The sequence below is a fragment of the Nuphar pumila genome, chromosome 1, assembly GCF_984573655.1.
Source record: "Nuphar pumila chromosome 1, dmNupPumi1.hap1.1, whole genome shotgun sequence".
Classification (NCBI taxonomy): domain Eukaryota; kingdom Viridiplantae; phylum Streptophyta; class Magnoliopsida; order Nymphaeales; family Nymphaeaceae; genus Nuphar; species Nuphar pumila.
The window spans coordinates 45,508,598-45,520,000 of NC_143249.1; positions in this window are offsets into that span (position 1 = coordinate 45,508,598).

Genomic DNA, 11,403 nt, shown 5'->3' on the forward strand with positions numbered 1-11,403 from the left:
GCCATTCTCTGTTTCACTTTCATCCTCGACTGCAAATATAAGTTTCTGAATGGATGCCACTAAATTCTCGTGAGTTTAGAACCCTGAGAATAAACTATGGACTGCAAATATAAGTCTCTGAATGGCCACCAAATTCTCTTATTCCAAGGGTTTTGTGTACATGAGAAAGGCACAAGGGCACGTTTGCTTGGCCTCAAATGAAAATTGGTCTCTCACAATTGCCCAAAATGATCTCCACTTTCTCATGTCCAGGCAAATGTGAGAAAATGGGGCAGTGAGATTTGAAATCACACTAGGAACAAAATGTGAGGTTTGATATCACATCGTTGACCCCATGATTTGGAATCACGAGATGGAGTCACATTTAACAGTATCAGCAAATGTGCGCAGAATGTCACAGTTGCTCTATTATCCATTGCCTTTGTTATATTCCCCAACGTTGTGCCTGCAGCTTGTTCTTGAGAAAAGCTTGAGTAGTGGAATGCAGATGTCTACTGCTATGGAAAAAGCTTGTTCATCAATTTACTATACTATTTAATCACAAGACAGCCTGAAATAAGTTTGAAGCATTGCCTCATTGCAAAATTTTATTTACTTTCTATTTTGGTATTTTGATGAGTAATGATAAGAGTCAATGATGCTATTTATTGTATTCAGGCATATTGCTGATAAGAACATGAATGCATTGTAACTGCATTCAGTTTAAATAGTGAAAGTACCAAAGTAGAAGCTGCTACTTGTAGATGACAAAATTTAAGATTTTGTACCCAAAACAAGTGCTACCGAATTGTTTTAAATGCCTTTCCATTGTTGTACAGTGTCATTATAGAGAATTCCACTTCTTTTATACCTCCTGCCTTTTTTTGGTCTCATAATATAAAAGAAAAGAGTTAGTATGCATGTATGAAATCCAAGGTTCGACAGTAGCAAGAACAAAAAGGAAAAGAATAAAAGAAGGGATGGGCCCCGACTTTTCCTGTTACTCAGGCGAAGGTATCTCATTTACAAAAAATATCCATTTTCATTTGGGATTCCGGATAGAAATACAAGTATTCTACAACTACATAAAGTAATCCCACACTTGTTCTGGTTCTACTTGTTCTTTCAGGGTTTGTTTGATGGCTTGTCCATGAAATTATAGAACAAAAGTACAAAACAGACAGAACACTTGTTCTGTTCATTCCGTAACAGCTGTACCGAGTCCAATGTTTGTTTCGCGGTACATGGAAGCTGTGTTCCAAAGTCCAACATTTATTTTAGGTTGTGCACGGACAACATGGATAATGGGTCGGATAACTTTGTTTTGGATCGTACGACTCGATCCTTATCCATGTTTTAACAAGTTTATTATGGATTTTAACCTTGGATATGGATCTTGAATTGGATCCAAATATGAAAAAAATTAAAACTGTAAAACAAATATGCAAACAATTTTTCGATTGATATTTTGAGACTAAAATCTTGGATTAGATTGGATTTAAAACTCAGATTATTTTAAATCTCGAATTGGATTTAAAACTAAAAAAATGTAGGATTGTATTGGATTTAAATCTAAAAAATGTTTAAAATTTGAAACTAAAAAATGTCGGATAGGATTGGATTTAAATCTAAAAATTGTTTAAAATTTGAAACTAAAAAACTTCGAATTGGATTGGACCAAAAAATGTTCAGATGATCTCGTGTTCATAATCTAAACTCTCCGATTGGATTTAAAACAAAAAAATGTTTAAAATTTGAGTATTTTAAGAAAAAAAATTGATATTTTTTTATAAATGAATTAATCAATGTCCATTATCATAAAAATATCAAATTCTATTAAATCAAATTAACTAATAAAATATCAAATCCTAATTTCTGAAAAAAAACCTAAAAATGAAAAGGAAGAAAAAAAAAAGGAAAAATCCATCGCAGGGACAAGATAATCGCCGGCTCCATGAAAAAATTCCAAAAGCGCAAAACATCAAAACAATTTCCAAAAAACCAATAAGATCAGAAAAAGGGAAACCCTAAAAACACAATCCGATTGCAAACCCTAAAAACACAATCTGATTGAGGGCAGAGTCGGGCCAGCTCGAAAACGTCGTCCTTGACGTCGGCTCCACCTCCACCGCAGCCACGATCGATATTGTCCTTCATTCGGGGAAGAAGACGAGGGCACCGAGGGGATGCCCGGCTGCTGCACAGGAGAGAGAGAGAGAGAGAGAGTCGGGGAAAAAGGCGGGCCTGACTTATTTTTATTTATTTATTTTTGACCATTCTCCAGTCCCCGTTATTTTCATAACAGGCAGGTGAAACGAAAATACCAAGTTAAAAAAAGGATGCGGCAGACGCGCAGCACACGTCCGCCACATACCGCACATCTGCTGTGTCCCTTGTTTGTTCGACGCGGCGTTCCAAGCGGTCGCGGTGTGCCGCTAGACCGCGCAGCAGGCCGCATCAAACATACCCTCAGAGTTTATTCAATCTATCATGGCATCTCAATCCGGGAGTCTTCCTTTAAGAGGGATCTCCTCCTCCACTCTTGGCCCGAGGGATGGTCGCTGGTACTTTCATTTGGTGATGCTGGCTATTTACTGCTTGATGGTTAGTATGGAGAGAGCGCAATGCCAGGACCATCGAAGGCCAAAACAAGCTTTGCTGCAGGGCATCTTGGCCGACGTGTTTCATATGGTTCGTATTAAGCGGCCAGTCTCAGATCTCGCTTGGCTTAATACCCTCTTCTCCAAGTGACCTGATCTTCTTCTTTCTAAGCCGAGTGTCGATTTCTCGTCGCCCTAATCTTCATGTACTCAAGGCACTTCTTAATGAATTAATCAATAAATTTTCCTTCCTATCAAAAGAAAAAAACTACAGTCAAGACATATGCAGAGTTTTTTTTTTCTGCAGTTCAAGGTTTAAAAAACAATGGGTTCCTGGGATAATTTGATTTGCTTCATTACTTGGCTGGAGTTAATCAAAACCAGTAGCAGTCCAGGGAGCTCAATATACGTTGAGAAGGTGTTTGTTTGGTTTACTCTGTTAGGGGATACCAAGGAACCCAAGTAATGACTTCTTAATTTGAGTTCATTCTATTGGAACCATTCTTTTTCAGGTTTCCAGGGACCCAACTAGCAGCTTGGAGACTTCTATAACTGGGGTAAGATTTCATTTATGAAACTATAATATCAGTGGGTTCATTGAGCTATATTATTGACTAACCAGACTTGGTTTTGTAAAAATCTATTGTGGTTTCAGATCCTAGAGCAAACACGAAACTCTTTGACTCCAATGCTTGATCAGCTTGGGGGTAGGGGGAGCATAAGGCCCTAATGAACAAGGCAATACCTAACTGTCCCTTCTCCAGTTATCTAGTGCATTCCTGGAGTTGCCTAACGGTCTTCAAGTTTAGTGAAAAATACATGGATAGTTGCAGCACCAAGTTCCAACCATGCGGCCATTATCCAAAGCTAAAACCAGGTTTCATGCTTAGCCTAGACTTATTTGTGTTGGAGGAGTGTGGAGCCTATTTCTACCTTGATATAAATCCTAATTTTTCATCGATCCAACTTAGCAGTAAGTTGGCTGGAGGTTGAGGGGGTGGACTCCCTGTGGGGTTCAGCGCCGTTAAATTTTTTGGAGGGTAGTTCTATAATTTTATCCTAGATTATAGTGACAAATATCATGAGATTTATGAAAAATCTTGCAATAATATCGTGAGAAATTGCCTTAAAGTTTAAAACGATGATTTGTTGTGAGATTTTCAAAATATTGCGAGATTTATGAAAAAACATAAATACCGTGATTTAAACATGATATTTATGTTTTAAACGGCTATTTATCATGAAAAAACCATGTGTTTTTATTTGTAAATAATTTTTATTAATATTTTTTATAAAACTTATTTTTTATATTTTTTAATTTATTTTTTTATTGTCAAAATTTTGGTGAAAAATGCAAGATTTATGATTTTTTTTCAAATTCTTGTGAGTTTTTGAAAGACGATGTTCTGCCGTTTTTAACTTTTGTGACTATATCCTAGACTCATTATTGTATCCAACAACACTAGTAGACTCTTCATGTTTAAGGAGGCAACCTCCTATGTGTATTATGTATTAAAATCAATAAAAAAGACTTGGTACAGCTATAGAAGTAGGTAATTTTTGCTGAACCACGTAAATTCCTTGTTTTCGTGTGTGTTTTTTTTCTCTTTTTGTCTTTTCGTTTTCGTGCTTGTTTCTTGGATCCATCGATAGGACTAAGGGTCATTACCTAACAGTTTGTGCATACTAGTCCCATAATACCATGAACTAGTCATTGAGTCTATGGGGCCAAATGTTGTCTGAAAATATCACGAGTAATATATGGCCAGCCAAGTTCATGACCTATCCATTCAAACTTTAATTTACCAGATCTCTGGATCAACTTAACTCAGTTCAATTGAAATCATAAAATTCAAAGTGCACCGAGCTTGACCCGACCGAGCCCTGGTGAGTTGAATTTCCTTCCTAAATTGTTAGCTGATCATTATGATCATAAGCTTCATCCTTGAGAGAGATATAGGCAAGAAGACTTGGGATGATTTGAGGTTTGAATTACAAGCTTGTCGAATTTAAAATTATAGAAATGATTTTATGAATCACAGCACCTATAACAGAGATTGGTGTTATCCAAGTAAAAATTAAAACAAGAGAAAGACCAATGAAGACATGAAGGAAGACAGAGAGAAGTGAAAAAAAAAGAGATTGTAAGTTGACCGAAATTGCAGCTCTTGATAAGGAAGGAATGGAGAAGAAAAACTCATAAAGCAGACCTCATGTAGTTAGAAATGAAGAAGACAAGTTCATTTAAAAAAAGACTCTTTGAAGGGAATATATATATATATATATATATATATATATATATATATATATATATATATATATATATATATATATATATATATATATATATATATATATATATATATATATATATATATTGCACAACACTGGCCGTCCATCACAAGGGTGATGGATGATAATGAAAAAAAACCAAAAGGGGCAAAAACACGTTTTTGTTCGTGTTAGCTGCACACCTAAGGGTTGCACAACTACCTCTATATATATGAAAATGGTAACTGGGTAATACTTTTTGTGCTTACCGCCATCCTACCACCAGTGAATAAGGGTTTCCAGGTTGTTTTTGCAAATCTAACCCTGCAGATGTGTTCGACATGGTCGATTTGGTAGAAAATGACACTTGGTTCATGTTTTTTGACCAAAAGATGGTTTTTTAAGCATTGAATATTTTTGAAAATTGTAGATTGTTGATTTTTAAATCTTATAAAAACCTAACTGCGTATCAATGAAAGAGTTGATTCCTATAAAGTAAAAAATGTAGATCATATTTGTATGGTCAGATTTTAGAAAAATTGAAAAAATCTTTCCAAATCCTGATAGGTTGGTAGTAGGGTAAAAAAGTGTTAGGCAGCTACACCTACTCTCTTTCTTTATATATATATATATGAACTTAGTCATATATATGAACTTAGTCATGTTTCTCTTGATGTCAAAATTGGTTAACTTGTAAGGCTAGGTAGGCGTGGGCTAATCAAAGCAATTAAAAGGCCTCAATTCTCTCATTCCTTTCTCGTTTAACTCTTGAGGAATTGAGCTGTCAAAAGCTCCACAGAATGAAAAAAAGAAAAGAAAAGAAGATGCATGCAGCTCCCTTCACTTGACTTTATGAAGGACATGCATATCACCTCTGTTTGTCTGGAGATGGAGGGTTCGTCACACTGAAGCCTTGCATTAAAGATGGTGAATGGAGAACTTTTTTTCTATTTTAAAGAGTTTGAAAACGATGAGGAAAACATAAAAGTGAGCTTCTTACCTTCTGAGACATTCTCTATGTTGGTATGAGCCATTAAGATTTGATTCCGCAGCGGTTGAGTGTCACCAAAGAAACTAAAACTATTGTACTATTAAATACAAGAAAAGAGAACATCCAGCACCTGACCTGACCTTAACAAAGCATGTGTAAATTGTAACCGAAGAACTTAAGCTTTCTTCAACAAGGTGGCTTCATGTGCCTACCAAGCCCTTTGGTAGGCAAATGGGTCGGATTCAAGATGGAGGTTTTGCAAATTTTAGCTATTCCGGATTCGATCCTTCAATATATTTAGCTGTTATGGATCCAAACGGTTTGCATCCCTGCCTTGAATGGTTCACTCTGGAGAAGCCACAAGCCAGTCCTGCACAAGGAGGGCGGATCAGCTCATAATGCATATAACCCTTCTTTGATCATATTCAATTCCCACCGCACATCTCACTTGATAGCCTTAAAAGTGAGGCTCATGCACGTCTCCATCAAGTGAGATGTGCAGTTGGGATTGAATAAAACTTTTGAATAATGAAAGTGTATGTATGGTCGACTAGCCATGTTTTGTATTGTAGTTTTTTTTTTCATAAGAATGAAAAAACTACTCCAAAGTGTACACTCGGGCATACTCTTCGACCCAAGAGAGCCATCGGCTTTGGCTTTGGCTTTGGCTTAGGAGAGAGTGTTGTGTGTTCTCCCCGGAACACAAATTCGTGTGTTTCGGTGTGTATGGAGGAATATTTTGGGACCCGCAATAATTCATATGCCAATGTTGTCCACGATGACTTTATAATAAAATAACATATAAAAAGGTAGATATGCTTTTGACTGAAATGTCCTCCCGTAAGATAGATAAGCATTGGATGAAATGTCCTCCCACTCCCCGTAAATAGATTTGCACGTTCTGCCTTTGTTTTTAGCTTGTGTTACAATACATAGATAGAAAACTTTTACGGGTTTGTTCCTACCTTGTGGAGATAACTATAAATCGAACGACTGGTTCGATCATTGGTGGGCATCATAGGAGGATTTGTCGGCTAACTCTTTTTACAGTCTTCTCTTCTTCTTCGTTTTCGTTAGGCAGTATGAAAAAAAGCAATGACGCACAAACATTCCAACAAGTACCATTAAGGTCACATCATGAGTATCTTTTCATGTCATCGTACTATTGTTGAAGAACATATGTCATAGTGAGTGTCATTAAGGCATTGTTTTGTTATTGCAAGTATATTTCATCGTTTCAACGGTTGGAAACTTGAAGACATTTGTAAGATGTTGGAACATGTTGACAAGAATGCTTGGTTACAGATGCGAGCAAGGGCCTCTACCTCATCCGGTATCGTCCATTCACTCAGTATATTCAATGTAACGCAAATCGTGGTTGTAGTAACACATATATCGATTTGTGAGATATTATTTTATTTATTAATATCGATTTGTAATATATTATGCAGAAATGCCGTATATCGATTTGTAATATATTATGTGTTTTCTAGTGTCGGTTTGTGAGATATTGTTCTGCTTGATAATATTGATTTATAATATATTATGTTGAATTGCCGTATATGGATTTGTAATATATTATGTTGAATTGTCGTATATAGAGTTGTAAGATATTATGTATTTTCTAGATTCATTTATGAGATATTGTTTTGGTTGAAAATCTTGATTTGTAATATATTTTGTTGAATTTCCGTATATTGATTTGTAAGATGTTATGTGTTTTCCAGTGTCGATTTGTGAGATATTGTTTTGTTTGTTAATATCAATTTATAATATATTATGTTGAATTGTCATATATCAATCTGTAAGATATTATGTGTTTTCTAGTATCGATTTGTGAGATATTGTTTTGTTTGTTAATCTCGATTTGTAATATATTATGTTGAATTTCTGTAAATTGATTTGTAATATATTATTTTTTTTATTGTCGATTTGTAAGATATTGTTTTGATTGTTATTATTGATTTGTAATATATTTTGTTGAATTGCTATAAACGTATGCGCTGGCTAATGCAAATTGATGTTTTGCTCATGACAGTGTTGAGCATATCAACTGGTTGCAGTGAAGATGATGTGGTTCAATCACTGAAAAGTCATGGAGCAACGAACATCCGTACTATCGACACATCTGAAGAAGTGAATATGTGCACTATTTATGCACATGATAAAAAGGGTGCAGGCATTGGATTCACTCTACACTTGAATATTCCAGCAGACAAAATGCAATTCGATAATGATATTCCATCAGACGAAATACAATTCGATAATGAGGTAGACGATCATGACAATGCGCTTGACAAAGGTGCAGGCACTTCAAGTCTACATGATATTACACTTGACTCTGTTTTCGTAGAGAGAATGCAGTTTAATAATGAGGAAGTTGCATACAAATTTTACAATAATTATGCCTTAAAACTTGGATTCAGTGTTAGAAGGTATTCTTGGGCAAAAAATGCACATGGTGTCGTGGTGAGAAAGGCATATGTTTGTTCTAAGTAAGGTTGAAAGAACTCAAGTGGAAATCCAACAAGGAGCAAGCCAGATTCAAGATGTGGTTGTCTAACGAGAATGGTGTTAAGAAGACTTCCGAATGAGAAATATGTAGTTCATACTTTAATCAATGATCATAACCATGAATTAGCCCCTTCTTTTATAACTCCTATGTTAAGGTCACATCATAAGTAACCAAAGTGCATGTTGTAGTTGCTGAAATAGTTGATAGCGCCTACATCACATCAAGGAAGACATACAAATTGTGTGCGCGCATAGATGGTGATCACGAGAATATACCATTCACACCTATGGATCTAAGGAACCATTTAAGAAGGAAGAGGTCAGACAACATGAAGAATAGAGGAATATGTTCTTTGGTTGATTAACTACAAAAGAATTTAAGCAATGACCCTGGGTTTTTTAGTACAATGCAACTAGATGAAGATGGGTATGATGTAAATATATTTTGGGCAGATTCAAAGTCAAGAGTAGATTATGAATGCTTCAATGATGTGCTTATTTTTTATACGACAATGAAGATTAATACAGAACAGTGGCCATTTGCGCAGTTTGTCAGAGTGAATCATCACTCACGGAGTTGCATATTAGGCAACGCTTTTTTGTATGACCAGACCAAGGAAATCTTTGAGTGATTGTTCAAAGTATTTACATAGTCAATGAATGAAAAGTACCCTTGAGCTGTACTTACTGATGATGATCATGCAATTGCAGCTGCAGTGTTTCATGTATGGCCATATGCACATCATCGCCTATGTTTGTGGCATATCTTTCAAAATGCAGCAAAGAACATATGACACATTTTTAATCAGAATACAAGGTTTGATAAAATATTTAGAAAGTGTGTAGTTGAGAGCATGGACGAGGTCATTTTTCTGTCTGATTGGGAGCAAATGATTCAGATGTACGACCTTGAAGACTGTGTGTAGTTACAAAATCTATATGGAGACAAAGAGAATTGGGCATTGGCATATGAAAGACAATACTTTTGTGCAAGTATAATAAGCACACAAAGAGCTGAATATATGCATACCACACTAAAAAAAACCTTGTATTCATGTTTAACAATATTTCGCTTCATGGAACAATATGAATTATTTGTAGACAATCTTAGACAGAATGAGCTTAAATAAGATGTGAAATGCTTCAACACCCGCCCTGTAACTTTGAGCATGAAAATATTGACGATATCTGTAGATCTGTATACACCAATTGTATTTGAATGGACTATGAAAGAGGTTATACAGGTCATGAATTGCAACATAGAAGGACCTGTGCAATATGAGAATATGCATAAATACCATGTTGTATGGAAGGGCGAAGAGCAACAAAAAAGAAAAGAAGCACATGTTACATACAATGTTGACAACAAAACAATTGAATATATGTGCAAAATGTTTGAATTCAAAGATACTTAATCAAGATAAGATACAAGAAATACCTGAGTCATATATATTGCGAAGATGGATGAGACAAGCAAAGATTGAACTGCTAGATAGAAATAATGTCAGTCTATCTGGTGTTGATGAAAAGTGCCACATAGCCTCCCGTTACCAACAACTATGTAGGTCACTTATGCATGTTGCAGATTTGACATCGAAAAATGAAGTAGCCTATGTATGTATGAGAAAAGTGTCAAAGAAATTACTTGAAAAAGTTCAGTTAATTCACCATGAGTCTGTTGCAGCTCATGAAGACCAATCTAAGAAAATAGGATCGAACAACGTAGGTGAAATTCATATTTCCCCTGACTCTTATGATAAGTTGCACCGAAGCGTCAACATCATCTTCGACAAGTCAGAAGTAAACCTTATAGATTATGATGAAAATATTCACCTAGCGAAGGGTATTAAAAGAAAACATGCCTCTGATCGCAGTCGTCGGAGGACAAAGGGTGCAATGGAATTGGTTTGCAAGAAAATGTGTAAGAAACAACCAACCCTTAAGCAACCAAGCCCTTCAATGAACATGTATGTAATACAGTATATTGCTTCTCATGTAAATTGTATTACGTGTAACTTATCAATATCTAATTTGTGTAATTTCCAGCATGCAACAATACCCTACAAACGTGCATTACAATGTTGGAACCTGCAATCCTCTGACCTGTTTCAGTGAAACGATGTCATGAGTTTGACAAGTTTTTTGGTATGTAACAATTTTGGAATGATGTTTGCATTTCTTGTTGAACTTAATATAGTGCTTGATATTGTTCTGTTTAATGACAGACTCAGTTCAATTCAAAAGTGAGCAACACAACATAGAAATCACGTGTGGATTCTTCAACTACAAAATACTTGTAGCATTTAACTTTCATTAGTGTAAATCGTTGTAATGTTTAGCATTCTGTAATTCTTTGTTGTGATTCTATAATTCTTTGTTGTAAATCAATAATTCTTTCTTGTAATTGTATAATTCTTTACTGTAAATTTATAATTCTTTGTTGTAATTCTACAATAGAAATCATACTACAAATATCATAAAACACACCCCTAGAAAATACATAATATCTCACAAATCGATATATAGCAATTGTGCATAATATTTTACAAATCGATATATGGCAATTCAACATAATAGCTTACTAATACATACTAACAAACAAAACAATATCTCAACAATCAACACTAAAAAACATATAACAACTTACAAATCGATATATGACAACTCAACATAATATTATAAATCGATATTAACAAACCGAATAATATCAACAAATTAACACTATATCGGGAAGCTTCATTCTAAAAAAGGCAGGTTGCGGATAAGGTTTCACCTTATTAATTTCCTCGAGAGAAGAGATGGTGTGCTGATAAAAATAGTAATCAGACTGACATTAAGAAGCCAAAGATTGAACCCGCTGATGAACCTTTCCCTATTTCATCAATTAATGACCTAAAAGTAATCATTTCTAAGAAAGCTCGTAAGAATTTTCACTTCTCTTTGGCTTGATGTCTTACAAATCGATTTACAGTAATTCAACATAATATCTACCAAATCGATATATGGCAAATCAACATAATATGTTACAAATCGATACTAACAAATAAA